We start from the raw sequence: 25,818 nt of genomic DNA, 5'->3' as shown, positions 1-25,818 counted from the left end.
GACACAAACCAGGTCCCCTCTGGGCCGTCTCAGTCTCCAGCTGACATGAGCATTGTGGAAGGGCCAGCACCCGGACGCAGGCAGGGTCGCCCGAGGCCTGGGGAGGGCATGTCCAGGACCCAGGAACCAGGACAGGGCAGGCAAGGGAGGGAGGAAGACCCCGTGTCTCAGAGACGGGAGGAGGGGCGAAGGGATGGGAGCACCGTGGACGAGTCGGGCTGGGGAACAGGAAGCGCGGGGCGTAGGGGTGAGTGAGCAGGGTGAGCGAGGGGCTGCCCGGCCACAAGGCAGGAAGGAGAGAGGACGGACCAGGAGCTGTCCTCCGTGGGACAGAGGCCAGCACAGTGTCCCACAGGGCAGCGGCGCCAACTTCCTAAGTGCCCCTCCAGGTGCTGGGTCCGGGCTGAGGACGCAACCCGGACCAGGGCTGGATCCGGAGGGTCCGGAACACCACCCGAAGCAGCAGACCCCTGTGCCAGCAGGCCGCGTCTGAGCCAAGGGCGCCGGGACAGCGGAGGTGACGGGGACCCTTAACTCAGCTCTTACACCGGCAGCTGAGCCATGGCGTGCCAATGAGGCACGAGCCCTGAGGACCCCCGGGTCCACCCCACCCCTCCTCTTCATCACCCAGCGAGGCCCTCCTGTGCCCTCGGACACTGCCTCTGTCCCGCTTTTCCGTCCCCGTCACCAAAAGCGCTCCATTCCTGCTGAGCAAGACGTGCCCACAGAAGCCACCAGAACCAGGACATCCTGCCACCAGCCCCGGCCTCACAGGTCCTACTCGCAGGGCAGGACAGCTCGGAGGGGAGGCCCTAGCCAGTCCCCCCAAAGGGAAACCAGACAGGCGCGAGGTCCTGCACAGCCGGGTCCTCCCACCAGAGGGACGCCCTGGAGCTGAGGGGCGCGGGCATCTCGGGGCCCTTGTCCCTGCGGCTTCTAACTGACACGCTGGGCGGCCCCAGACAGCGCCGAGACCGGCCGGGTGGGCGGGAGGCGCCTGGATCGCTCAGAGCCACAGGGCTGGGGGGCCGGGAGGCCAGTGTTTAAGCAGCACCTTTGCCACCAAAGGTGCCCATTTGCTTAAATAACGGGGTCCAGGGGCCCTGTCCTCTCTCCCCGAGGCTGTCACACAACCCAGGGCAGCCACGTGGGCAGCTCAGGACGGAGCCCGGGGCGAGGCGAAGCCCAGCGCAGCGTCTCCCACGCGGGTGGCGGTGGCCTGTCCTCCCAGTCCCGGGCTGCGGGCACCTGCGACGGGTCGGGGGCCCTCACAGACCTGGAAGTCCGTGGTCACTGTGGGTGTGGCAGGATCTGGGGGAGTCCGGCCCGCCTCCAGGCCCTCCCGCCGTCGGCCTCCCTTTCGGCGGCGAGCATCCCGATGTTAGGGAGGAAAGGAGGAGGAAAAGAGGAGGGAGGAGCCGGACAATCAAGCCCTCCATTGGTTAGCGCCTCATTTACATATGCAATCTGATTGGTCGGCCTCACAAACCCTCATCAGCATAAGGCAGGCACGAGCAGCGTGTAGCCAATCAGATAACAGAAACAGCTAAGGGGCGGGGATCACAGTTACGGCAGTTGTGGGGGTTTCTGGTTAGGCCATCATAATACATATAAGCCATCTGATTGGCCATCGGCCATAGGTCAGAGGGCACCTGCTGCCACATTCCCCGCCCAAGGGTCTGCAGCCTGTGCCCCCGAGGCATGGCAGAGAGCAAAGTCAGGGGTGGCTCCGGAGAGGAAGGGCAGGACCCTCCCTCCCTGCACCCCCTCAGGAGAGACCCGCAGGCCCGGGTAGGGGTCGCTCAGCCCATCCCCTGCCCCAGTCCACTCCGGCCTCCCCCGACACTGGCGTTTCTGGGTTTCTGCTATGGACCGTGAGTGCCCCATGTAGGGAGATGCTATTTCTGGGGTGCATGTATGTGGGGGACCCAGGGCTCCTGTGGCAGGGGGTGGTGGAAACCAGGCCTGGGGGTGCAGAAGCCCCGTTTAGGGACGGCTGGGAGGCAGACCTGGTCATGTGCCCCATGAGTCCCTGTCATTTGGGGTGAGCGTCCATTTGTGACAAGTTGTTGGAAGATAGGCAGGTTGTTGGATGGGGGTGGCCAGGCTGGGACACCACCCCCACACATGCTGGCTGCCCCCATGTCCCGTTAACACCTGCCTGCCGTCACCCTGGCTCCGTGGTTCCGTGGGCCCTGTGGCTGCTTTCTGGTCTTTCCCAGGAACATTCCAGAACTCCAGGTATCTGGGAGACCTTGAGACGGCCCAAGGCCAGTGGTCTCAGGCAGGGTAAGGCCTACTTAGCTGGCCTACACGCTTGGGACCAGGAGTGACCTGGGCCCAGAGGGAACTGCCGGGGAGTTGGGGGGTACGTGGAACCTGGACGGCTTGCAGCGGGAGACTCGGGGCTGGGGAGGCCAGGTCAGACCTCGAGGACCCCGGTGTTGGAGGTGAAGGCTGGCTGGCACGGGGGCAAACACCCATTCGCAGAGAGATCGCGGCACAGGGACAGAGAAATGGAATGGAGGACAGAGATGCCTTCCCCTCTCCTGGAGATTTTTGTGCCCCAAACCAGGGATGTCTTTTTTCTGTTTGTTTGTTTGTTTGTTTGTTTTTGGGTCACATCTGGCGATGCACAGGGGTCACTCCTGGTTCATGCACTCAGGAATTACTCCTGGTGGTGCTCGGGGGACCATATGGGATGCTGGGATTCGAACCCGGGTTGGCCGCGTGCAAGGCAAACGCCCTCCCTGCTGTGCTATTGCTCCAGCCCCCAAACCAGGGATGTCTTAAATTACGGCACACGCAGATGGGGCGGGCCAGCTGCCAGCCTGAGGTGCCCACCTGGCCTCTCCTTCAGCTGCTCTGCTTGGAAGTCAGGGATGTGCTGGGCCACGTCAGCCCGCAGCCCCCAAGGAAACAGAAAGGACTGGAAAAGGTGCATTTACCCTAGTGGCCAGGAAGCTGGGCAGCGGGCATCCAGGAAGGGGGCTCAGAGCAGCGCTATGGCGTCCTCAGGCGGTGGGTCCCCCCCCCACGGGTGCAAGGAACCCATCGGGCCATCCCGGGACTGCTCTGTCCATGCTCGCTGCAGACCAACACTGACACGGGCTGGAGCACCCCAGGATCTGCTGCCCTCCTGGGCTACTCCCACTTCCTGTGACCACCCCGCCCCCACCCTCGGGCACCTGAGGGGCTCTGCCAAGGCCGGGGCCCAATCAATATTCTGAGCTGCTGTAAAGCCTCTCCCTCCACCGCAAGCCCAGGCCCAAACCCTGACCACGCCCTTGACCTTGGAGAGCTGGTCTCCGGGATGGTGGACATGCTGCCTGCCTCCCTGGACAGTTCCTCCTCCCGCCCCTTAAGTACGGGGGTCCGTGAGACTCTGCCCCAAAGCCTCCCCTGCTCTCACGGCTCCTGGAAGCGCCTCGCCTGAACCCAGCACCCAACAGTTATAACGGCCAAGCTGGGCTGTTCCTGTTCCCTGAGCGTTGCACAAAGCCCCCTCACCTCCGTCTGCGCATTTCTATCCCCCCGTCTGCAGTTCCGCCTCACTGCCACAGCCATAGCAGAGGCAAGCACATGCACACATATGTGCGTGTGCAGACACACACACACACACACACACACACAGAAACAGTATTCACAAATGGGAGCCCCCTCTATCCCACTTCTAGTAACGGGGGTCCCTGCTTACACTGGGACGCTCGGAACCAGCTCGGTGGAGCCGGTGAGGGCCCCGGGGTTCCTGTCGCACTCAAGGCCGAGGTCAAGACACCCGCAAGAGGGATCAGTTGCTGCCACTTCCGGCTGCTGGAGCCACTGGCATGGACCATGGTGAGAACAGGGAGGGGGCTTGGACCCCACTACACAGGGGCTCTCACCAACACGCACTACGAGACAGAAGCCAGTCACAACCAGGTAAGTGGTGGGGTGGGGGGAGGCACTTGGAGACAGGAAGTCGGGGAGGGGGCGAAAGGCGCTGGCGGGAGGGGGCAGTCTCGGCTCTGTGCGTCACACGCTGAGAGCACTGGACGCTGAGCCCGACGATGAGCCTGGCCACGGGCGCAGACACAGGCCTGTCCCCAACAGTGCACATGTCGCCCTAGTTGCCACCAAGCGTCCCCAGGAGTGGCCCCCAGGACAACTAAAACGGTTCTGAGGGTTTGGACTGAATGTGTGTCCCCCCGGGTCGTGCTGGAAGCCCCCGCGAGTGGCCCCGCGCCCTCCTGCAGCGTCACGGCTGTCCTCCCCGTCTCCCGCCAGTGTCAGCTGTCCTGACTCCCCCAGTGTCGCCATGGGCACCCCATGCTGTCCCCACCCCAACCTCAGTCCCCTCCATCCCACGGCACTTTCCGTGAACACAGGACCTAAACAACTAACCAACAACCAACTAGTTAACTAACTAACCACCCAAGCACCTAACCAACGAACCAACCTATCAAATTAGCTAACGCACTACCGACCAAGCAAGCAGCTAACCAACCAACCAACCAACCAACCTTCTAACCAAGAGAGCAACTAGTCAGATGACTAGCCATGCAGGCAACTAGTCGACCAATTGACCCACCAGCAAGCAACTAGTTAGCCAACCACCAGCAGCTGGCAATGCAAATGACCAACTAACCAACCAAGAACCCAGGCAACTAATCCAGCAACTAATTAGCCAAGCAACCAAGCAACCAGCTGGACAGCCCAGCCAGCAGCTCAGCAACCAACTAGGCAAGCAAACAATTCAGCGAGCATCCAGCCGCTCCAGCAGCAAACTGACCACAAGGGTGCCGTCCCTTTCTTCCCATGACCCCTGTTCCACGTGACAGGCAGAGAAGCCAGCAACGGAGGGAGAAAGGGCACCGCGGGGCCTGAGCCGCAGCTGACACTCGCAGGCCACTGGCTTCCTCCTTGCCCCGAGGCTCAGACGAGAGCCCTGTGCTTGGGGGCTGCTCCCAGCCCCTGGCCCACTAGCGCCGGCGTTTTCCTCCCCGGCTCTGGGAGCCAGTCCTGGAACCGACGCCAGGAGTCCCGCTGCGACGGGCCGGAGCGGCGCTGCCAACAGAGCTTGCCAAGTCCCTCCCACCGAGCACGTCCGCACACAGACCCACTGCCCGTCCCGGCCCCTGCAGAGCCACTGTCCACCACCCGAACAGTCCTTCTACACTGTCCCATCTCTCCCTGGCCGACCACGTGCACCCCCACCTCCTCCTGATCTCCCGGCCCCTCCCTCCAGCTGTCACCCCCATTCTGGCCCCCAGTGGAGTACACGGTCCCACCGCCCCCTCCTGCTGGTGGGCCCCTCCCTGCCACTGGGAGCCCCTCTCCGTGCCCTCGGAGCTGCCGGCCAGCCCTTTACCCATCGCCAGCGAACCCCAGAGCTCCAGAGCCCACAGGCCGGCCCCTGCGGCCTGGGATGGAGGCGCGGGCCTCAGCTGGGGCCATCTGACTCCCAGGGGACACTGGATGGGCACGCTGGGCCAGTGGGTGGCCATTCCAGCAGTCCAAGTTGGGGAAGCCCAGGAGGCTGTTAAGGAGCCCCGGGGCGTCCAGGATGACCCCATGGCCAGGCAGGGCCAGTGCCTGCCTGCTGCGGGGAGTGTGTCCGGGGAGACCCAGCCCACAGTGACTGGGCACCAGGCAGGGGAGGGGCACCCCCATTCCACCACTGACTCCCAGTGTCACCCCCCGATGAGACACGGGCTCAGGGGCCTGTCTGGGAGAGGAGGGAAGCGCAGGGTCCGTCCACGCTCCAGTGATGCTGGTCCGAGCTTCAGGGAGCGTCTGACCCCCTCTAGGGCGACCGGGCCCAACAAGAGACCCGCAGGACGGGCTGGCAGGTTCTGCCCACTGTGGGTCTGCAGGGATGTGGGGTGAGGGGTCCCAGGTCCGGAGCTGGCAGTCCTGGCAGATGACCCGCTCTGCCAGAAGTGGGGTCCCATGTGTGGCCACTGTGAGGGGCTCTGTGGGGTCCATGCACCCGCCAAGGGCCAGAAATCCCCCAGTGGAAAATCCCAGATCAGGTCGGCGTCTGGGAGGGGGCAGGTCCCTGGGGCTGGTTCTGGGCCCTGCTGGGCCCACCCTCTTAATCACGGTTCACAGGGCTATGATTGGAGGGGCCCAGCTTGGCCCCCTGCCTGTTTTTGTAAATAAAGTTTTATTGGCACGCAGCCTCTGTTGACACACTCTGTCTGGCTGCTCCCCCATCCCCACAAAGACAGACCCAGTGGTTTCCAGAGAGGTCAGATGGCCACACAGCCTAAATATTTACTCTTGCCCTTCACAGGCTGTCTAGACAGTCAGAGTGTCCACCACGAAGACGCGGGGGCCAAGCCTTCTCCCCAGATGCCTCCCTGAGCCCATCGCACCAGGCCCAGCCTCACGTCCCCATGGCAGGGCTGGGCTGGCACAGGGCAGTGCCAGGGTCCTGCTGCTGTCCACCCCGAGACTCCCCTTGCACTGGGGCTGGTTCTGGGCCCCGATTCCCAGCCCCCCCCCAGGGAACACCCCCTCCCTTCGTGAACCAGCGCCCCCCCCAAGGCAGAGGTGAGGCACCGCGTGGAGAGGCAGCTGGGCCCGCACCCCGAGACATACACTGTGTGTGTGCTTCCTGAATCTGCCATCCTTGAGTGTGTGCGCGTGTACACACACACACACACACACACACACACACACACACACACACACACGGCCAGGAGGCGAAAAGCGAGCAATGCTCCCTGCTTCCCCACTGCTCGAAACTCCCGTGGAGCAGCCGGCCGGGCCCCGGGGGAGGGGGTGTCACCCCAGCACAAGGCTGACTCAGCAGAGAAGGGGGCTTGCTCCTGAGATGGCCCCTGGGGGGCCTGCACCCCCACCGGGGCGGGAAGGGAGGGCGGAGGCGGTGGCCTGGAGGTTGTGTCTGTTCTCCGGTGCGGCGAGTTTTCCCGAAGAAACCAGAGCAGGAAAGTCCCGGGAGCAGTGGCCGAGACGGGGCTGGCAGCTTCACCCCGGGGCCTCCTGAGGGGGACGCGGGCAGCAGGGCCGGAGAGACGGGGCAGCTGGGGGCGAGTTCCCGGGGAGACTCCAGCCCTGGCTCCAGGCCCCGCGCCGGCCTCGGCAGCGGGGAAGATGTTTAGCCACAGAAACCGGGGACTCGGGGCTTCGAGGCCCCATGGTCCAGCTTCACGGCCACCCAGCGGCCAGAGCCACTGGCACGGTGCCCCCGGGGTGACCCGAGTGGGCGGGGCTCCCCTCGAGGCGTGGGTCAGCGGGGCCATACAGGGAGGGGAAGGAACAGCTTGGGGCAGGCAGGACCGATCCAGGGGTCTCACCGGCCACGTGCGAAATGCCATGAGCCCCGGAGTCCGGCCAAGCCAAAGTCACAGGGAACAAACCCCGGCCCCTCCCTTCCCCCTGTTAACCCCCGGGGACAGACATAACGAGAAAGGGTCAGGGTGACCCCAGGGACCCGACTTCCAGTGGCATTTCTCTACTCCCGGGGAAAACGAGGGACAGGAGGCCCGGGTCCACCTCCCCTGGCGTTTCTGTGGAGGAAACCCCTGTCCACTGCCGGGGCGGGCACGGTACCAGCAGGAAGCTGGCCACCCGGGGAGGGCAGCCTCGAGTGACCAGCCGCTCTCAGACCCCACCTGCCCGTCACGGCCACCACAAGGCCCAGGGTGCCGCTGGTAGGGAAGGGGCCGGAGGCAGTGCTAGTGACAGGACTCACCGGCCACCCGGAGCTGCCCAGGGGCCTGAGGCGGCCAGAGCAAGTGGGAAACGCCACCGCACTCTCGACCCAGGACCTTCACCAGGGTCCCTGGGAGACGACTCCCAGCCTTGGGGACTCCGGGCCTCGGTGCCCACACCTGCCACCTCGGGGACGTGCCCATTCTCACCCACGAAACGGCGGACAGCCTGGTTCTGACTCCCTTCAACCTCCCCCCTGGCTCCCGAGCAAGGAGCACACTGAGGCAGTGGCCCTGATGAGGGACGGGGGGGACACCTGCCCCTGGGCCTTGCCTGGCCCGTGTTCCGGTGGACAGGCCCAGGAGACCCCCTGCACAGCCCACCTTGGCCAAGAGTGAGGCTGAGGCGCAGAAGCAGCGGCTTAAGGAGAGAGGCCAGGGCGGAATGAGGGCGTGGGCGGCTGGGTCCTGTTTGTGTTCTGTTTGGGCCTGAGACTGCCTCGGCTGGTTTTCAGCCCGACAAGGGGAACCGTCTTAGCTCCTGAGACACACGCCAAGCCCTTCAAAGGCTCCCCCCAGAATAGCCTTGATTTCTTGCTTTTGTCCCAGAGGCTTTGAAGCTGACCGCGTTCCCTCTGAAGAGCCTTCCTGACTTTCCCGCCACCTCTGGGGGTCCCCGGGGCTTTCTCTGCACCTGGGTGCTCTGTTCCCCACTGGCTCTCGTCCCCCCTCCCTCGGCCAGCCCAGATGCAGGAAGGCAGTGCCCACCGGTCGCTGTGCCCGTCCAGCAGGGGAGGGTCCATGCTGCTCCGAGCCCAAAGCCCGGCATATGCCAGGCGCCATCGATCCCCGGCTGGCTGCAGACCCCTCCCTGTCCCCACGCCCACCCCGGAGCTCACTGGGGGTTCCACCTCCTGCAGAAGCCGATGTGGTGCACCCCCCATCCACGTACAGACCCCATCAGACGCCCCCTCTGGGCACCACGCCCCCCCCACCTCCACTCTGCTTCCGGCTTGGGCTGTGCCCAGCATCGGCGGGACACCTACCTCAGGGCCTCTCCGTGCCCCAGCCCGCTGGGGGTTGGGGGGTCCCCGGAGGCTCCACCCCGTCACCCGAGAGCCTGGGGCGCCTCAGCCGCACCCCCAACCCTTATCACTGAAGCACCGATTCTGTCTCCCACCAAACACACCTGAAGGAAGCGTCTTGGGGCATGTGGCGGCACCAGGTGGCCTCGTGCTGGACAGGAGCCGGACGGGACACCCTGGCCACCTTCCGCGCCCGCACACTGTCCCTTCGAGGACAGGCGCTGTGTCCCCAGCGGTGTGCAGCCGCTCCCCCAACAACACGGGGCCCGAGAGACGGGAGACGCCCTGTGCGAGGGCCTGTCCCACCGAGCACAGCAGGTGCTCAGGCCAGCGCACGAGGACACGCTCGAGACCCTGCGCCCCCCCACACGCGCGAGGACGCCCCCCCCCACCCTGCGCCCCTCCCACACGCACGAGGACGCCCCCCTGAGCCTGCGCCCCTCCCACACGCACGAGGACGCCCCCCCCTACCCTGCGCCCCTCCCACACGCGCGAGGACGCCCCCCCCACCCTGCGCCCCTCCCACACGCGCGAGGACGCCCCCCCCCCCGACCCTGCGCCCCCTCCCATACGCGCGAGGACGCCCCCCCCCCGACTCTGCGCCCCTCCCACACGCGCGAGGACGCCCCCCGACCCTGCGCCCCCTCCCACACGCGCGAGGACGCCCCCCCCCCACCCTGCGCCCCTCCCACACGCGCGAGGACGCCCCCCGACCCTGCGCCCCTCCCACACGCGCGAGGACGCCCCCCCACCCTGCGCCCCCTCCCACACGCGCGAGGACGCCCCCCCCCCGACCCTGCGCCCCTCCCACACGCGCGAGGACGCCCCCCAACCCTGCGCCCCCTCCCACACGCGCGAGGACGACCCCCCCCACCCTGCGCCCCTCCCACACGCGCGAGGACGCCCCCCCGACCCTGCGCCCCTCCCACACGCGCGAGGACGCCCCCCCCCCACCCTGCGCCCCTCCCACACGCGCGATGGCGCCCCCCGACCCTGCGCCCCCTCCCACACGCGCGAGGACGACCCCCCCCCACCCTGCGCCCCTCCCACACGCGCGAGGACGCCCCCCCCGACCCTGCGCCCCTCCCACACGCGCGATGGCGCCCCCCGACCCTGCGCCCCCTCCCACACGCGCGAGGACGACCCCCCCCCACCCTGCGCCCCTCCCACACGCGCGAGGACGCCCCCCGACCCTGCGCCCCTCCCACACGCGCGAGGACGCCCCCCCCACCCTGCGCCCCCTCCCACACGCGCGAGGACGCCCCCCCCCCCACCCTGCGCCCCTCCCACACGCGCGATGGCGCCCCCCGACCCTGCGCCCCCTCCCACACGCGCGAGGACGACCCCCCCCACCCTGCGCCCCTCCCACACGCGCGAGGACGCCCCCCGACCCTGCGCCCCTCCCACACGCGCGAGGACGCCCCCCTGACCCTGCGCCCCTCCCCCACACGCGAGGACGCCCCCCTGACCCTGCGCCCCTCCCACACGCGCGAGGACGCCCCCCTGACCCTGCGCCCCTCCCACACGCACGAGGACGCCCCCGCGGCCTTGCACCCCCTTCCTAGAGCTGTTCAGTCATGTCCATCCCAATTCTGGAACCTTCCTCAGGCCTGCCCTGCAGGTGCCTTCTCTGCCCTGGGCAAACCCACCCCAGTGGCCAGGGCCCTTCGCACCCACCCCCGCTCCTGGGGGTCCCAGCTCCGAGCACCCACACAAGCCCTGCATTCAGGGAACAGCCGCCATGCGGGCAGCCAGCTGCCAGATGGGTGCCGTGACCCCCCCTGCTGCCCGCCTGGCACCACCCGACTGGGGTGCCACCACCTGCTACACCCCCACTTGGCTTTCGGAGAAAGAGTTGGGGCCGAGCCCCCGCTGAGCCGACTCGCGGCCCGAGGCTGGGGGGCTGAGCGAGGTGGGGCCTGGGGGGTGGGAGGGCGGACTGTGGGGCGCGTGGCTGTGTCCAGGAAACGGGGGTGCCTGAGGCCCAGCCGCCCCCCCTCCGACGGGAGCGCAGGAGCCGGGCACAAAGTTCCCTTTATGGGAGCAGGCGGGCGGCCCGGGCAGCCGCGGCCTCGGGAAAACCGAGGTTTGGTCTCTCCCAGGACACAACCAGGTCTTTGTCCTGCTGAGCCTGTCCCCTCCCCGCCTGGACCCACACTGAGCCGCCCCTTCCGTGCCGGACACAGAGACCCCAGTGGGCAGCGAAGGCCAGGCACAGTGTGGGCCGCTGTGGTGGGACACAGACACGCCCTGCGGGGGCGCCTGCACCCCGGGCAGGCAAGTGGCCGGCGGGGACCCTGGTCATCCGGCCCCCGGGACCTTGGTCCCCTACCCTGGCACGTAAGGGTCGTGAGGCCTGGAGCACTGAGAGAGGATGGGGCAGGAGGAGGAGCTGGCTGGAGGGGGGCGGGCAGGGCGCCCGCAGGGGTCCCCAAGCGAGAGTCACGGTGGCCCCGGGGAACTGGGCACGTTGGGGCTGGCCCCTGCTGCCCCCAGCCCCCGACCACAGGAGGAAAGTCGTAGAGGCATGAGAAGCCAAGGTCACAGGCCACGCCGGACCGGCAAGAGTCCCTGCAGACACTCGTGTGTGTGTGTGTGTGTGTGTGTGTGTGTGTGTGTGTGTGTGTGTGTGTGTGTGTGTGTGTGTGTGTGTGTGTGTGTGTGTGTCTGCAGCTGCCAGGCTCCAGGGGGCTCACGCAGCGCCCCCTGCCCCCCAGGCCCGCGCAGAGGCTGGGGAGGGGGTCACGGCTGCTTTATGCCCACCACGGGCCCGGTCACACGGCGGTTCAGGAGAAGCCACGTCGCCTGCTGTGTTCAGACTCCAGGGGGCCACGACACCAGCCCAGGGGGGGCCGCGCTCCAAGCACACAGCGGGCGGGGCTGCTCCCTGGGGGTGCACGTTCCTCCACCAGCGCCAGCCGGGGCAGACACGGGGGGCCGTGGGGCGCAGCGGGAACCCCGTTCCCAGCAGGTGAGGAAGCCGCTGGCCCAGCCTGCAAGGGGAGCAGCGAGGAATGGCCGTGCAGAGGGGCCGAGCGGGGACCCCCGGCCCACCACAGCGGGGGCCTGGGGGCACTGCGAAGAGCTCCCGGTCTCCAAGGCCCCCGCCCCCGACTCCGCTGCCCCTCCTCGGACAGCACCAGAGAGGGGCGGTCAAGCACTGTCACCGCGGGGAGGTCACCTCTGGGTCAGAGCCGGCGGCACGGGAAGGGAGTGACCTATTTCTAGGGCGCGTTCAGGAACCTCCCCCCGAGCCCAGACGTCTGGCACGGCCAGACAACAAAGGCAGGGGGCAGAGGAGCGTCGGAAGGGCGGGGTGACGGTGTCTGGGATCCCACACGGCACCGAGCGCCCGGCAGGACAGGGCTGACCGCGCCCCTGCACCGGCTCCCCTGGCCTCCTGCCAGCGTCCAGCCGCGCAGAACCTGGCGGTGGTCCCGGGGCCTCCGGAGCTGCAAGACGGGGCGGCCGCGGTGGCCTCTCCGCGCCTTGCCCGTGGCCCTACCCGGTGTGAGCGTGGGGGGGTCTTGCTCCTGCGTGTGCACGTATGCGCACATATGTGCCCCACCCCACACGTGGCCCCCCCAGAATAGGCACCGGCACTTGGCCTCGCTGTCACCGTGTGCCAGCCTGGCGCCCCACCGCTGCCCCCGCAGGTGCCCATCTCGGCCCCCAGTGCCGTGAGGCGGGGCCAGGCCGGCCCTGGTGGGGCTCAGGAGGGCTGGACAGCGCCCAGGAGCCACCCGCAGCCCAGCACTGACACGTCCGGCTGACTGGGAAGTGACCGCTGAGCCTCGGGGAGCCGAAAGGCCTCTCCAGCAATGCCCGGGGGCGCCATCTCGAGCTGAGACCCCACTGCCCGTGCTCCGTGCGGGGGCCTGGCTCCCTTTTGGTCCACTCAGCCGGGGGACACAGGCTGGGCCCGAGGAATGTGGGGGCCTGAGGCCGAGGCCTGAGGCTAAACAGAGCCCTGGCCCCTTCCCGGCTGGATGTGGCTGTGTGTGTCTGTGCGTGTGTGAGTCTGTGTGTGTCTGCATGTGTCTGTGTGTGTCTGTATATGCGTGTGTGTGCATGTGTCAGTCTGTTTCTGCATGTGTGTGTGAGTCCATCTGTTTGTATGTGTGTTGGTTTGAGTCTGTCTCTGTATGTGTCTCTGGGTGTGTATGATTCGGTCTCTGTGTGTGTATATGTATCTGTATGTATCTCTGCGTGTGTGTATATCTGTGTGTATGAGTCTGTGTCTCTGTGTATGTGTGTGTGTCTGTGCGTATGTGTGTGTGAGTCTGTGTCTGTGTGTGTTTATGAGTCTATGTGTCTGTGTGTGTGTGTGTGTGTGTGTGTGTGTGTGTGAGTGAGGGGTATGCTCGGGCACACACACGCATCCCAGGGAGAGGAGGCGAAGATTCCCTGAGCTATTCCCACACCCAGAACCAAGGGCCGACTTCTGAGGACGGATCAGGGCGAGACTAGGAGGCCGGTGAAGACTGTGAGGGGGGAGGGGCCTTTCCTTCACCGCCACACCAAAGCCTCATGAACACGGACAGGCAAGTGTCCCCAGGAGCCGAGGGGTCCACCCTGCAGGGCCTTCACGGGACCCTGGCACCCTCCATTTCGGGGTCTCCTGGGCTGGGGGCCACCGGCTGGAGGGGACTCGGACAGTCACTGGAGAGAGTCCTGGGAGCGGCAGGCCAGGGTGGGTGGGCCCCGCCTCTGGGGAAGCCCCCGACGGGATCCTGGCAGGACACAGCACCGCTCAGGCCAGGCCAGGCCCCTCACGCAGCCCCCTGCACCCCAGCCCGCTGCAGCCGGAGACGGCCCTGGTCCCAGGAGCGGGTGGGCAGCAGGTGAGGCGCCCCGTGGGACAGTACACCCCTGTCCATCCTGCTCTCGGGCTCACCCCGGCTTCCGGGAGGCCTGGTGGGGCGGGACCGGCTGCAGCTGCCCCAGAGCGGGGAACCGAGCTGGGCACCTCCACCACGCCGCACTCCAGGGCTGCAGCTGCTCTGCAGGAAGAGTCTCGGGCTCAGTTTTATAGATGGGGAAACTGAGGCTCAAAGGAGACGAGTCATCAGAGGCCAAACTGGTCTTCCCAGTCTGTCTTCCGGTCGCCCTGGGCTCCGGGAGTCGGAGCACAGAGGCCGGGGGCCGGGGGCCAAGGACAGAGGTCCCATGGCTGGCCCCTGCTCCCCCCTCATCCCTGTTGCAACCTGGAGGGGCTGCAGGGGGGACAGCGCGAAGGCGGGTGCCACGGGGGCTAAAAGCACCTGTCGGCAAGCGGGAGGCCCTGAGTCCAATCCCGGAGCTGCCGGCCCAGGCCCCTGGCACTGTGAGCGTGTGCGAGCGTGTGTGAGCGTGCGTGAGTGTGCATGGGTGCGTGTGAGCATGTGTGTGTGAGTGTACGTGAGTGAACGTGTGTGAGTGCAAGTGAGCGTGTGTGTGCGTGTGCATGTGAACGTGCGTGAGTGCAAGTGAGCGTGTGTGTGAGCATGTGTGTGAGCATGTGAGTGCGTATGAGCATGCGTGAGTGCAAGTGAGTATGTGTGAGCATGTGAGTGAGTATGAGCATGTGTGAGTGCATGTGAGCATGTGCGAGCATGAGTGAGTGAAAGTGAGCGTGTGTGAGCATGTGATTGTGTGTGAGCGTGTGAGTGTCAGCATATGTGAGCATGTGTGAGCGTGTGTGAGTACAAGTGAGTGTGTGTGTGAGTGTGTGTGTGTGAGCATGTGTGAGCATATGTGAGTATGGGTGAGTGCGTGTGAGCATGTGTGAGCATGCGTGAGTGCAAGTGAGTGTGTGTGTGAGTGTGTGAGCATGTGTGAGCATGTGTGGGCATATGTGAGCATGTGTGAGTGCAAGTGAGCGTGTGTGTGTGTGAGCATGTGTGTGTGTGAGCATGTGTGAGCATGTGTGGGCATATGTGAGCATGTGTGAGTGCAAGTGAGTGTGTGTGTGTGTGTGAGCATGTGTGGGCATATGTGAGCACGTGTGAGTGCAAGTGAGCGTGTGTGTGTGAGCATGTGTGTGTGTGAGCATGTGTGAGCATGTGTGGGCATATGTGAGCACGTGTGAGTGCAAGTGAGCGTGTGTGTGTGAGCATGTGTGTGTGTGTGAGCATGCGTGAGCATGTGTGGGCATATGTGAGCATGTGTGAGTGCAAGTGAGCGTGTGTGAGCGTGTGTGAGCGTGTGCTGGTGCCACCTCTGCAAGGCCACCCCTGCAGGAGCCACAGACGGGCTCAGCCTGCGCCATGGGCCTTGGCAGCACAGGGCCCGGGAGAGGCCGAGGGAGAGGGCTCGGGCAGCAGCGGGGCCAGGCCTCGAGGGGGGCTTGCGGCGCAGAGCCGGGGCCTCCCGGATGCTGGGGGCCCGAGACACCCCTCACGTGGCCCGCCCAGGCCCACCGCTGACTCACTGGCCTCGGGAAGTGCGTCCCTTCCCACACCGAAGCCTCCGCCACGGACACCGCGCCCGCCCGCAGGAAGGAGCGGGAGCAGCTGCTTCCTGCCACCCCACCTGGCGGCAGGGGCCGCTGACCGCGCTTCCCCCACGCCCGGCTCCCACGGGGCACGCAGGCAGGGCGAGGAATGGGGGTCCCGGAGAGGCGGGTGCACGGGAGGCCCCGGGCCTGAGGGCCACCTACTAGGGGCGTGCCCACGAGCCCCCAGGACAGGACAGTGGACAGCGCACAGATCCTTCCGCTCAATGGCAGCCAGAGCCTCGGGGGCTCGGGAATAGCCTCCGGCCACAGGACGAGGGGGCGCACGGCAGCAACTGTCTCCCGGCCCGGCCGGGCTCAGGGGCCAAAAGCACCTGCCGAGCAAATGAGAAGCCCGAGCCCCATCCCCGGGGCCCCCACACGCGCCCAGCACAGGCCCAGCTCTGCCGGCCCAGTCCGGAGCCATGGAGAGAGAGATCCCCGAGCCCAGGGTGTGCGCAGCTCACTGTCTGTCTGTCTGTCTGTCTGTCTGTCTGTCTCCCTCCCTCTCTCTCCCTCCCTCTCTCTCTCTCTCTCTCTCACACACACACACACACACACACACACACACACACACACACCCACACACCGCAAGCCCCGCGTCCCAGCTCCGGTCACCACACAGACGAGGGGGAAATCAGCAGGAGAAACCTCTAGCACCTCACACACGCTCACACACTGACCTGTACCCATGACACACGATCTCACCGTCACACACACGCACGGCTTCCTACACATTCTCACTATGACCAGCACACACACACACACACACACACACACACACATTCTCAGGTACACAGGCTCACATACACACGTGCTCACACTGCCACATACAAACTTGTGTGCATACACATCCTCATATACTCAGCACAGTCATTCGCTCTGTTGGTGCACACGTGTCTCACACAGATGCATACAAACATGCACGCACGATTCCCATGCACACATTCACATTTCTCACACACTCATATACACACACTTCCGTACACTCACACACCCCACTCTGCACCCTGCAGCTCTCGCCCTGACTCTGCAGCCCTCCCCCTGCAGCCCTCCCTCCCCCTGCAGCCCTCCCTCATCCTGCAGCCCTCCCCCTGCAGCCTTCACCTGCAGCCCTCCCTCACCCTGCAGCCCTCACCCTGCAGCCCTCCCTCACCTGCAGCCCTCCCCCTGCAGCCTTCCCTCACCCTGCAGCCCTCCCTCCCCCTGCAGCCCTCCCTCCCCCTGCAGCCCTCCCTCCCCCTGCAGCCCTCACCCTGCAGCCCTCACCCTGCAGCCCTCCCTCACCTGCAGCCATCCCCCTGCAGCCTTCCCTCACCCTGCAGCCCTCCCTCACCCTGCAGCCCTCCCTCACCTGCAGCCCTCCCTCACCCTGTACCCCTCCCCCACCTGCAGCCCTCCCTCACCCTGTACCCCTCCCCCACCTGCAGCCCTCCCTCACCCTGTACCCCTCCCTCCCCCTGCAGCCCTCCCTCCCCCTGCAGCCCTCCCCCTGCAGCCCTCCCCCTGCAGCCCTCCCTCACCCTGCAGCCCTCCCTCGCCCTGCAGCCCTCACCCTGGCCGCCTGAGTCCTGACCCGCTTCTGACCTTGGCTTCCCCATCAACCAAACCCAAAAGAGCAGGGGGAGGCCGTGACCCTGGCCAGGAGGCGCTGTGGCGTGTTCACCAACACGTTCACTACTCTCTGGGTGCAGTGGGGTGCCGGCCTCTTGCACACATGCCCCTCGACCGCACAGCAGACCCCCTTTGTCTCCCGCCCCCAGGCGTGCACAGGCCGTCAATCACTTCACCCAAGAAGCCCTCCTGGGTTCACCTGGTGGGGAGAAAGCCTGAATCCTCTCCGCGTCCCCCCGCACCTGGCCGGCCCCGCACGGCCTTCGCTGCCTCCTGCCCGAGACGGAGTGGCCCGAAGCCGCCACTGCCCGTCCAGGGTGAGCAAGTGCCAGGACAGGACGCAGGCGACCCCAAGGCGCGGTCCCTCCTCCAGCAGGAAGGGGTGTGGGAGAGGCGGCCCCTCCCTCGGACTCCCCCCGCCCCATTTCAGAGCAGGATCTGCCTCCTCCAAGTGACTCTCGGGCCTGCTTCTCAGCACCCGGCCCGGCCCGGCCCCGGTGAGCCCCAGCCGTGGGGCAGGCGGCAGGGAGACAGACAGGGCCAGGCTCTGGCTCGAGCTGCGGCCCCGGCCTGAGGCAGACGGCAGAGCCAGAGCCCGTCCAGCTGCACCTCAGACCACCGCCGCCGAGGGCACCGTCCTGCCCGCGTCCGTCGGCACCATCAAAGTCAGTTCTGCTCGGCCAGTGCTCATGTCCACTAGCGTGCAAACAGTACCTGGTCCATGCACAAGAGCATGGCACACACATGCACACACAGAGAAACATATACAGAGACACACACAGAGAGAAAAATATACACACACAGAGACATATATAGATACAGACACACACAGAGAAACAGAGAAACACAGACACACACAGAGAAACATATACAGACACACACACACAGAAACGTATAGAAACACAGACACACACACAGTAACAAACAGACACACACAGAAACATATAAACATACACACAGAAACATGTACAGAGACACATACATACACAGAAACATATAGATACAATGATACACAGACACACAGAGAAACGTATAGAAACACAGACACACAGTAACATACAGAGAAACACACAAACATATAGACATATACACACAGAAACATGTACAGAGACACATACATAGACACACAGAAGCATAGATACAATGATACACAGACACACACAGAGACACAGACACAAACACAGACACACAGACACAGAGAAACCTACATAAACAGACATACACAGACACAGACACACACAGACACACAGACACATATAGACATACAGAAACATACATACACAGGCACACAAAGACAGACACACAGACATACACAAACATACACAGACACACAAACATACAGACAGACACGCAGAGATACAGACAGACAGATATACACAGAGACATACACACAGGCACACAGACTCAGACAGACAGAAACAAACACACACACACACAGACAGATGCACAGGCATACAGATCACACAAACAGACATACAGACACACAGACAGAAACACACACACACACACACACACACACACACACACTTCCCCCCTCACGCCCGATGCTGCCCTCCTCCCCCCAGTCTCCGGACCCCGCTTGCTCACCCAGAGCATGGCAGGTCCTCTGGGGGTGCAGCGAGCCCCGAGCTGGGTGGGGCCGGGGGGAGGGACCCTCCCCTGGCACCTTCCCCTCCCCAGGCCGTGTGGCCCAAGCAGCCGGGGCGGTGGCCATCTGTCCTGCAGACCGGCGTCCCCCCCACCTCCCTGACCTCCTGCACCTGGTCCCCGCTCGCAGATGACTAAGCGATTTTGGGGGGCCCGTGTGCCAAGAGGGCGCTGGCTGCAGAAAGGCCCCGGGATGCCCGCAGCTGGCGCGCGCTCGCCGCGAGCGGCCCCCCCGCCCGTCCACGCCGGCTGTTTTGCTTTCCCCTTAAATGAAACAAATCCACCCACAGAGTTACTGGAAACTCGAGCCTGTGAAACGGAACCATTTGCACAGAGAATTAGTCAGCACTGCCTCCCTCCGGGCCGCCCTCCAGCCTGCATCCACGGGCGGGCAGGGGCCTGCAGGTGACTCCGGCCAGGGGCGGGGAACGGCCCCCAGAGGCAGCTCAGTGCGGGGGTCACGGGGCCCCGAGAAGCCCGTCTTCCCCTCTTCACGCGCCCCCCCCCCCCCGCCCGGTGAGCCTCTCTGTGACTCAGTCTCCTGCCTGCACAATGGACACAGCGGGACCGAGCAGGGTGCTCCCAGGATCCCCAGAGCCGTCCCCGGGCCGGGCGCCTCTCAGAGGACAACGGTGTGACCTGCGTGGACTCGGCCACGCGGTGTGGCCTGACGCAGTAAGCTGGCTGCAAGGCCCTGGCCTGGCCGGGGGTAAGCGGGCTGGCCAGCGGGCAGGGGCCGTGGCCCCGTGCTCCAGGGCTCCCCACCCCCTCCTCATCGGTGCCCAGCTCAGATAAGCAGGACCGGGCGGGAGCTGGGTCAGCGGCTGAGTACCCGGCTCCCTGGGGGGCCCGGGGCTCCGTCCGCTCCTGCGCCCCCCCCCCAGCACTGTAAAAACAAAAATCCTGGATTCCGAGGTTGGGGGGGGGGCAGAATTGGACCCCGGGCCCCTCCCCTGCACCGGTGGCGGAGCCCCTGGGCACACTCGCCGTGCCGCCCCCCTCGAAGCTTCCCCCTCGCTGTCCGGGCCCGGGCGGCTGAGTTTGCGTCCTGTCCCCGCCGTCCCCCTTTCACTTCTCCCTTGCCGGCAGCGGGGAGGGCGCGGTGGCGGCTGTGGTGACACCGGGGTCACACACAGGCTCGGCGCTGGCCGGGAGGGGGCGAGGGTGACCCGCTTTAGCCCCCTCCTGCTGTTCAGCAGCGTGGCCGCCGCCACCACCACTCAGAATGCGGCAGCCGCCGCCACCACTCAGAATACCCGCGGGGTGAGGCCCCCGGGAGGGTCATTCGAGCCTGGCCGAGTTTCCCGCAGGAAAACAGGCGACAGCAGACCCAGACGCCCCGTCCAGCGGGGGAGAGCAGGGGCAGCTGGGGGTCCCGCCGCCACCTCCCCACCCTCCCTCCGCCTCCCACCTTGGGCACGGCTGCTGCTGTGGGGTCCCGGGGCTGGCGCCCAGCTGGCCAGGAGGGGCAGGACCGGGCGGCCCCCTCAGCACCGCGGCTGACTTCCCCGGTCACCCCCAGCCTCCGCCAGCACCTGCCCTGCCCGAGAAGGCTTCTCTCTTCCAGAAGGTTCTCACTTCCTCCCCCAGCGGCCCCAGTCACAGTGCTCAGCCATGAGATCGCCTGCGACCCTCCCCCTGACCCTTGACCCTCCTCTCCCGAGGCCAGGACATCACTGGGCAGTGACTGGGCCTGCTCTGCGCTTTGTTGTCCCCTCTGTAGAGTGGCATCTCACACCCCCACGGGCTCGTGGAAGCAGGGACGGGTTTCTGCAGGGAAGGGTGAGGTGGCAGCTGGCACGTGGCCTGGTTCCGTGGCCAGACACTTGCCACCGGCCCCGGCCCGGGCAGCGACGCCGTTGCCCAGATCCCCGGCCAGAGGCGCAGGCTCTTGGTGGCGCGGGGAAGGGTGACACAGCAGCTCAGCCCAGGGCCTGCGGCCACCTGCAGGCAGAGCTGGATGTGGGTCCCGGGGACCGTCCCTGCAAACAAGCGTCCCCGGAGGGCTTGGGAGAGATGGGAGGGGGCTCCTGGCGGCCCACCGAGGGCCCCGCAGTTCCAGGGTTCCTGCTCCCCGGCCGAAGGCGAGGCCGCGGTGCCATCCTGGGTGGCAGCCCCCAGCCAGACTGGAGCGTGGGTCCAGCATCACGGAGGGCCCAAGCCTGCGTCCCCCGGGAGAGACAGGGTCACGGCCCATCTTCCGGAAACCCGGCTCCATCCCAGCCCCGGCCGCGAGCCAGAGTCATACAGCCAGGCCATGCCCCCCGGGCCCCCCTCTGCCACCATGGACACAGCCTGGGGGGGGGCAGCGGGAAGGGAGGACCCCAAAGAACCCCTTCCCCTGACCCCTGACCTGCACTCCTGACACAACCTTGTTGAACCTTAATAAATTCACCCAGCGCACTTCCCGAGAACTATTCCCCCACCCGAAGCTCAATCTCGCGCAGAACCTACTCACCCCAGGCCTAGGCCGGGAGCCCGCCCGCCGCCTTGGCCCCCGCGGCCTGGCCCCCACCAGGCGCACCGGCCGGGGGGCACCTGCCGGTCCCGCTGGGCTGGCCCCTCCCCTACAGGGGACGGTGCATGAAGATTCGGAAACGACCAGCACTGCCGGTGCCGCTCTGTCCGGCCTCCCGCACGCCGTCAACGCCAGGGGGAGACGGGGTCTCCTGGATAAGGGGGGCAGGGGGCAAAGCCCACAGCCCACGCAGGGAGGACCCCGCCTCTCCTGGACCCACCCTCTCGGGAACACCTGCACCCACAAAGGCACCCCCAGAACCTTCTGAATCTCCAAGCAAATCCAAGGAGACCCCAGACAAGCCACGGCCCCCCTCCCCCCTTGCACCCTATTTCTGGGTCTCCCTGCACTACCGGGGGACACCCCCACCACCCCCGAAACCCAAAGGGCTCCGTGAGCGGGCCTGGGGCATCTCAGCTCACGCCCGGCTCTAGCTCTGCGGGAAGACCCACCACACGCTGTGTCTGGGGCTCCCAGGGGGGCATGGGAGCTTTGTGGGTCCCCCTCCCCCACCCAAGGAAAACTCTGGCACCTCTGACAGCCCAGCCCGGCCAGGCCCCAGGAGCCCCTTCAACCCGCAGCCAAACCACCACGTGCCCATTACCGGCCGACCAGGACCCGGCACCAGGGCCGGAACAGGGAGACCGGCTGCATTTATAATGCAGGAGCCGCGACCAAAGGGGACGCTTTGTTCCCCCTCAAAGTGCTGGAAGAACAGCACAGCGGGGCAGGCTCTTGCTCCGCACGCAGCCGACCTGGGCTCCGTCCCCAGCACCGCGGAGGGGCCCCAAGCCCTGAGCACACTGAGCCCTGAGCACAGCCAGGCGTCGCCCCAACAAGAGGAAACACGCGTGCACATGTGTGTTCCATGTGGTGGTAGACATGTTCTTACAGGGCAGCCATCACGCCTGGTCCCCATGAGGTCCCAGGTTCCCGCGCCCCCGGGGAGAACACCCGGCACCGCCCTCCTGCCCCGTGGCACCCACCCCTCTAGCCCGACCACATTTGTCACACCCCAGGCCCACACCCCAGGACGGCCTCACTTGTCATCCCCAGCCCCGGAGAGGCCCCGGGCCCCTGCGCTGTGCTGAACCTGGTTGTCTCGGGACTAGCACGGGGTTCAGAGAAACACGCCGAAGCTCCTCTGTGGCCGGGGGGCGAGAACAGAGCCCCCAGAGAGACCCCGCCCCCATCACGGCCAGGGGCACCCCTCGGAGCCACACCCCCACCCTGAGACCCTGCGCCCGTGGAATACTCCTCAGGGAACACCTGTGTGTGCGCCCGTGGGTGTGTGCACGTAGCCCTGGGCATGAGCCTGTGTGCACATGCAAGCCCGTGTGTCTGTGTGCGTGTATGCCCATGTACATGCACCATGGACATGTGCCTGTGTGTATGTGCATATGTGCCCATGTGTGTGCTCATGTGTACACCTGGGTGCGTATGTATGCCCCTATGTGTGTGCCCATGGATGTGTGCATGTGTGTGAGTGCATGCATATGGGCGTTTGTGAGCATGCATATGTTTGTATTGCACAGGGGCCTTTGAGTCTGTGAGTGTGTCTGTGTATGCTTGTGTGTGTGCCCGTGGGCATGTATGTGTACAGGTGCCCATCCATGTGCATGCATGTATCGTGCACCTGTGTGCACACGTGTCTACGTGCCAGTGTGTACCCACTGATATGTGAGTACACACACTGCACGTGGCACGTGTGTTCCCATGTGTAGGTGTGTATGTTCTTGCAACTCTGGCAGCTGTTTGGAATCCCCCACGATCATAAAATCATCTCACGGTCACGAGCTCCATTCCGAGCGTGGCCCTGAGTGAGCCGGAGCCTTCTGAAGCTCCCCTGCAACCTCCCCACCCGAGACACAGCCACGCAATCCCGGCATACAATGTGGAAGTTATTCACATGGGGCCACACGGCGCTTAGCGGGCGGAGCTCATGGGGGCACACAGGAGATCCTGAGCACTGCTGCCAGTAACCCCAGGCACCGAGTCAGGAGTCCCCTCTGAGCACTACCGGGCCTGGCTCAAAACCAAACCCAAACACAAAGGTACAGAAATCACACATTTCTGACAGTAAGTCATAAGGGGAATTACTCTCAAACATTTAGAAAGTGATGTGGTCCTGGGGCCAGAGCGTACAGCAGGGAGGACGCTTGCCTTGCACGCTGCCGACCCGGGCTCAATCCTCGGCATCCCACAGAGTTCCCAGGAGTAAAGCCTGGCTGAGCACAGAGCCAGGAGGAAGCCCTGAGCATCGCCGGGTGTGGCCCAAACACACAAAAAGAAAGTGACGTGATGCCATGCGGGGCCTCTACCGGCACTTCAGGAGCGCGTCCTCCGTCCCCTGCCCCGCGCCACACCAGGGCCAAGCGGGGGGCCCTGAAGTGAGCAGCCGGGCCTGGCCGAGACTTTGGCCCTAGGCGTGGGGGGCGCCTCGAGTGACCGGGCAAGGGAGAGCCCAGCCCAAAGCGCAAGCCCAAAGTCCAGTCCCACCGATCTGGACTTCTCCAGGCACTTGGGGGGGGACAGACAGAGGCATCCCCGGAGGATGAAGGGGCCACCGCCCGCCGTCGGGGACGCTGCCCTGCCCAGCGCACCGTCCACACACCGCAGCTGGGTCGAGAGGCCCCACACCCCAACTGGACGCACCAGGCAGAGCTGGGGCTTCGCGACGCGGGGCAGGGTGGGGGCGCGGCGAGGCCCACGTGGGGACCCCCCCGGCTCCAGCTGCTAGGAGCGCACGGCACCCCAGGGCACACCTGGAGAGGCCCCAAGACACAGCCGCACCCGGGGCCCCGGCAGCTCCCGAGACCTGTGGTGGGCCCAGCCCGCCCGCACGCCTGTCCGCCCAGCCCGGAACAGCCGAGCGCGGAGCCCAGACTCCGGCCTCGCCCCGCAGCCCGGGCGAGCGCGATGCTGGCTGTGGCCTCGGCCCTGGAGACGGGAGCCAAGGAGACAGGGCGGCCTGGCTGTGCTCTCCAGGGACGGAGCAGCCCTCCCGGAGCCCGCGGGAGGAGCGGCTGGAGGGAAAGATCGAGGCAGGGGGCTTAGGGAGGGAGGGGTGCCACCTCCCCACTGGCCCCCGGCCCCCGGCCCGAACTGAGACCGGAGCCTCCCCGCCCACACCTGCTAAAGCTCCTGCGCGGTTAGTGAAACAGTGCTCACCGGGAGCCCCTGACGCCCAGCCCAGGGCCCACAGTGCTCGTGTCCAGAGAAACAAAGCAGGGGCGAAGAAGCCCGCAGCCTCCACAGCTGGCTCCTTCCGGGGTGCTGGGGGTCCGGCATAAGCCCCCCTTGAGAGCTGAGACTCCCAAGAGCTGACACCCCCATTGTGGGTTTACCATACGGGGCATACACCCCTGTCCACACCCAGAGACACTCGGACACACTCAGACACAAATAACCCACAAACACACACAGACACACTCAGACACAAATAACCCAGAGACACCCACAGACATAGACACACACTCACAGACACCCATAAACACAGACACAAACGCTTACAGACACACACTCACAGATACACACTCACAGATACACACACATCCATAAACACTCAGACACACAGAACTCATGCACACACCCTCCAGACATACTCACAGACCCAGGCACATACACACACACACACACACACATACACACACAGACAAACACACAGACACACACAGATACATACAGGCACATATACATAAACAGACACACACAGACACACACAAGCACAGACACACACTCGGACATACACACAGACACTCAGCACACAGACATGCAGACACACAGAGACACAGTCACACACAGACACACACAAGCACACACACTGGCACACTCAGGCACACAAACACAAACAGACACTCAGACACAGTCACACACAGACACACACAAGCACAGACACACAGGCACGGGGACAGTGTCAGACGGTCAGAGGCAGGCTCGGGACAGGCGCGCGCAGGCAGCGGCGACTCAGCGGCCACAGGACTCTGACGCGGACGCGCCGGACGGTCCCGCGCCCGCACGGGAGCAGCGGCGCGCTCGGTCCGGCCCGCACCCCGCCGAGCCGGACCGCGGAGCCCCGGGGCCGGGAACTTGACCGGGACCATCGCGCTCAGCCCCACAAGCCACCCCGCGGGCCGCCGGCTCTGCCCGGTCCCGTCCACTTCCTGAGCGCGGCGGGGAGGGCGGCGCCGCCCGGGGTGTCGCCCCGGCGGGCTCCCCGGGGGAGGCGCTGCAGGCCGGGCAGCGGCAGCCCCCGGCAGGAAAAGAAACTAAGTTGGCCGCGGGGACAGTCCGGGGACCGCACCCGCGGGGCGCCCGAGGCCGGCGGCGGCCGTGCAGGTGGGCCGGGCGCCCCGGGCCGCTCCGGCCCCGCTCGGGCCGCGCACGCCGCGCTCCCGGCCGACACCCCGCCCGCCGCGGGCTCCTGCTTACCGCGCGGGCTCCGGGGCTGGGCCCGGACGAAGTGGCCTCCTCCCCGCCGGCCAACGCCGCGCCGCAGCCTGCTCCCCGCCACCAGTGCGCGGAGGGCGAGCGAGGCGCGCCTTTAAAGCGAGCGCAGCCAGCGGAAGGCGGGCGGCCCCGCCCCGGGCCCCGCGCCAGCCCCCGGGCCCGCCCCGCGCCCGCCCCCGGCTCCGCCTGGGCCCGCGCCCGCGGCCCGGCCCCGGCCCCGCCCCGCCCCGGCCCCGCCCCAGCCAGGGCCAGCCCCGGTCTGGCCACGCCCCAGATATGCCCCGCCCCCGGCCAGTCCCAGACCAGGCCCCGCCCCAGGTCTGGCCCCGCCCCAGGGCCTGGCCACACCCAGGTCTGGCCACGCCCCAG

The 25,818-nt window shown here is 66.0% G+C and overlaps 1 protein-coding gene across 2 annotated transcripts in view; it reads right to left on the bottom strand.

Annotated features, from left to right (window-relative positions):
* Positions 1-25,596, bottom strand: part of SPSB1 (splA/ryanodine receptor domain and SOCS box containing 1) — a 40,113-nt gene extending 14,517 nt beyond the window's left edge. For both annotated transcript variants that reach the window (XM_055139001.1, XM_055139002.1), the window contains exon 1: positions 25,432-25,596. The gene's annotated coding sequence lies outside the window, so the exon portion shown is untranslated. The remainder of the gene's footprint in view (positions 1-25,431) is intronic.
* Positions 25,597-25,818: the final 222 nt, after the last annotated feature.

This window comes from Sorex araneus, chromosome 5 (assembly GCF_027595985.1).
Source record: "Sorex araneus isolate mSorAra2 chromosome 5, mSorAra2.pri, whole genome shotgun sequence".
Taxonomy (NCBI): domain Eukaryota; kingdom Metazoa; phylum Chordata; class Mammalia; order Eulipotyphla; family Soricidae; genus Sorex; species Sorex araneus.
This window is presented reverse-complemented; position numbering and strand designations above follow the sequence as displayed.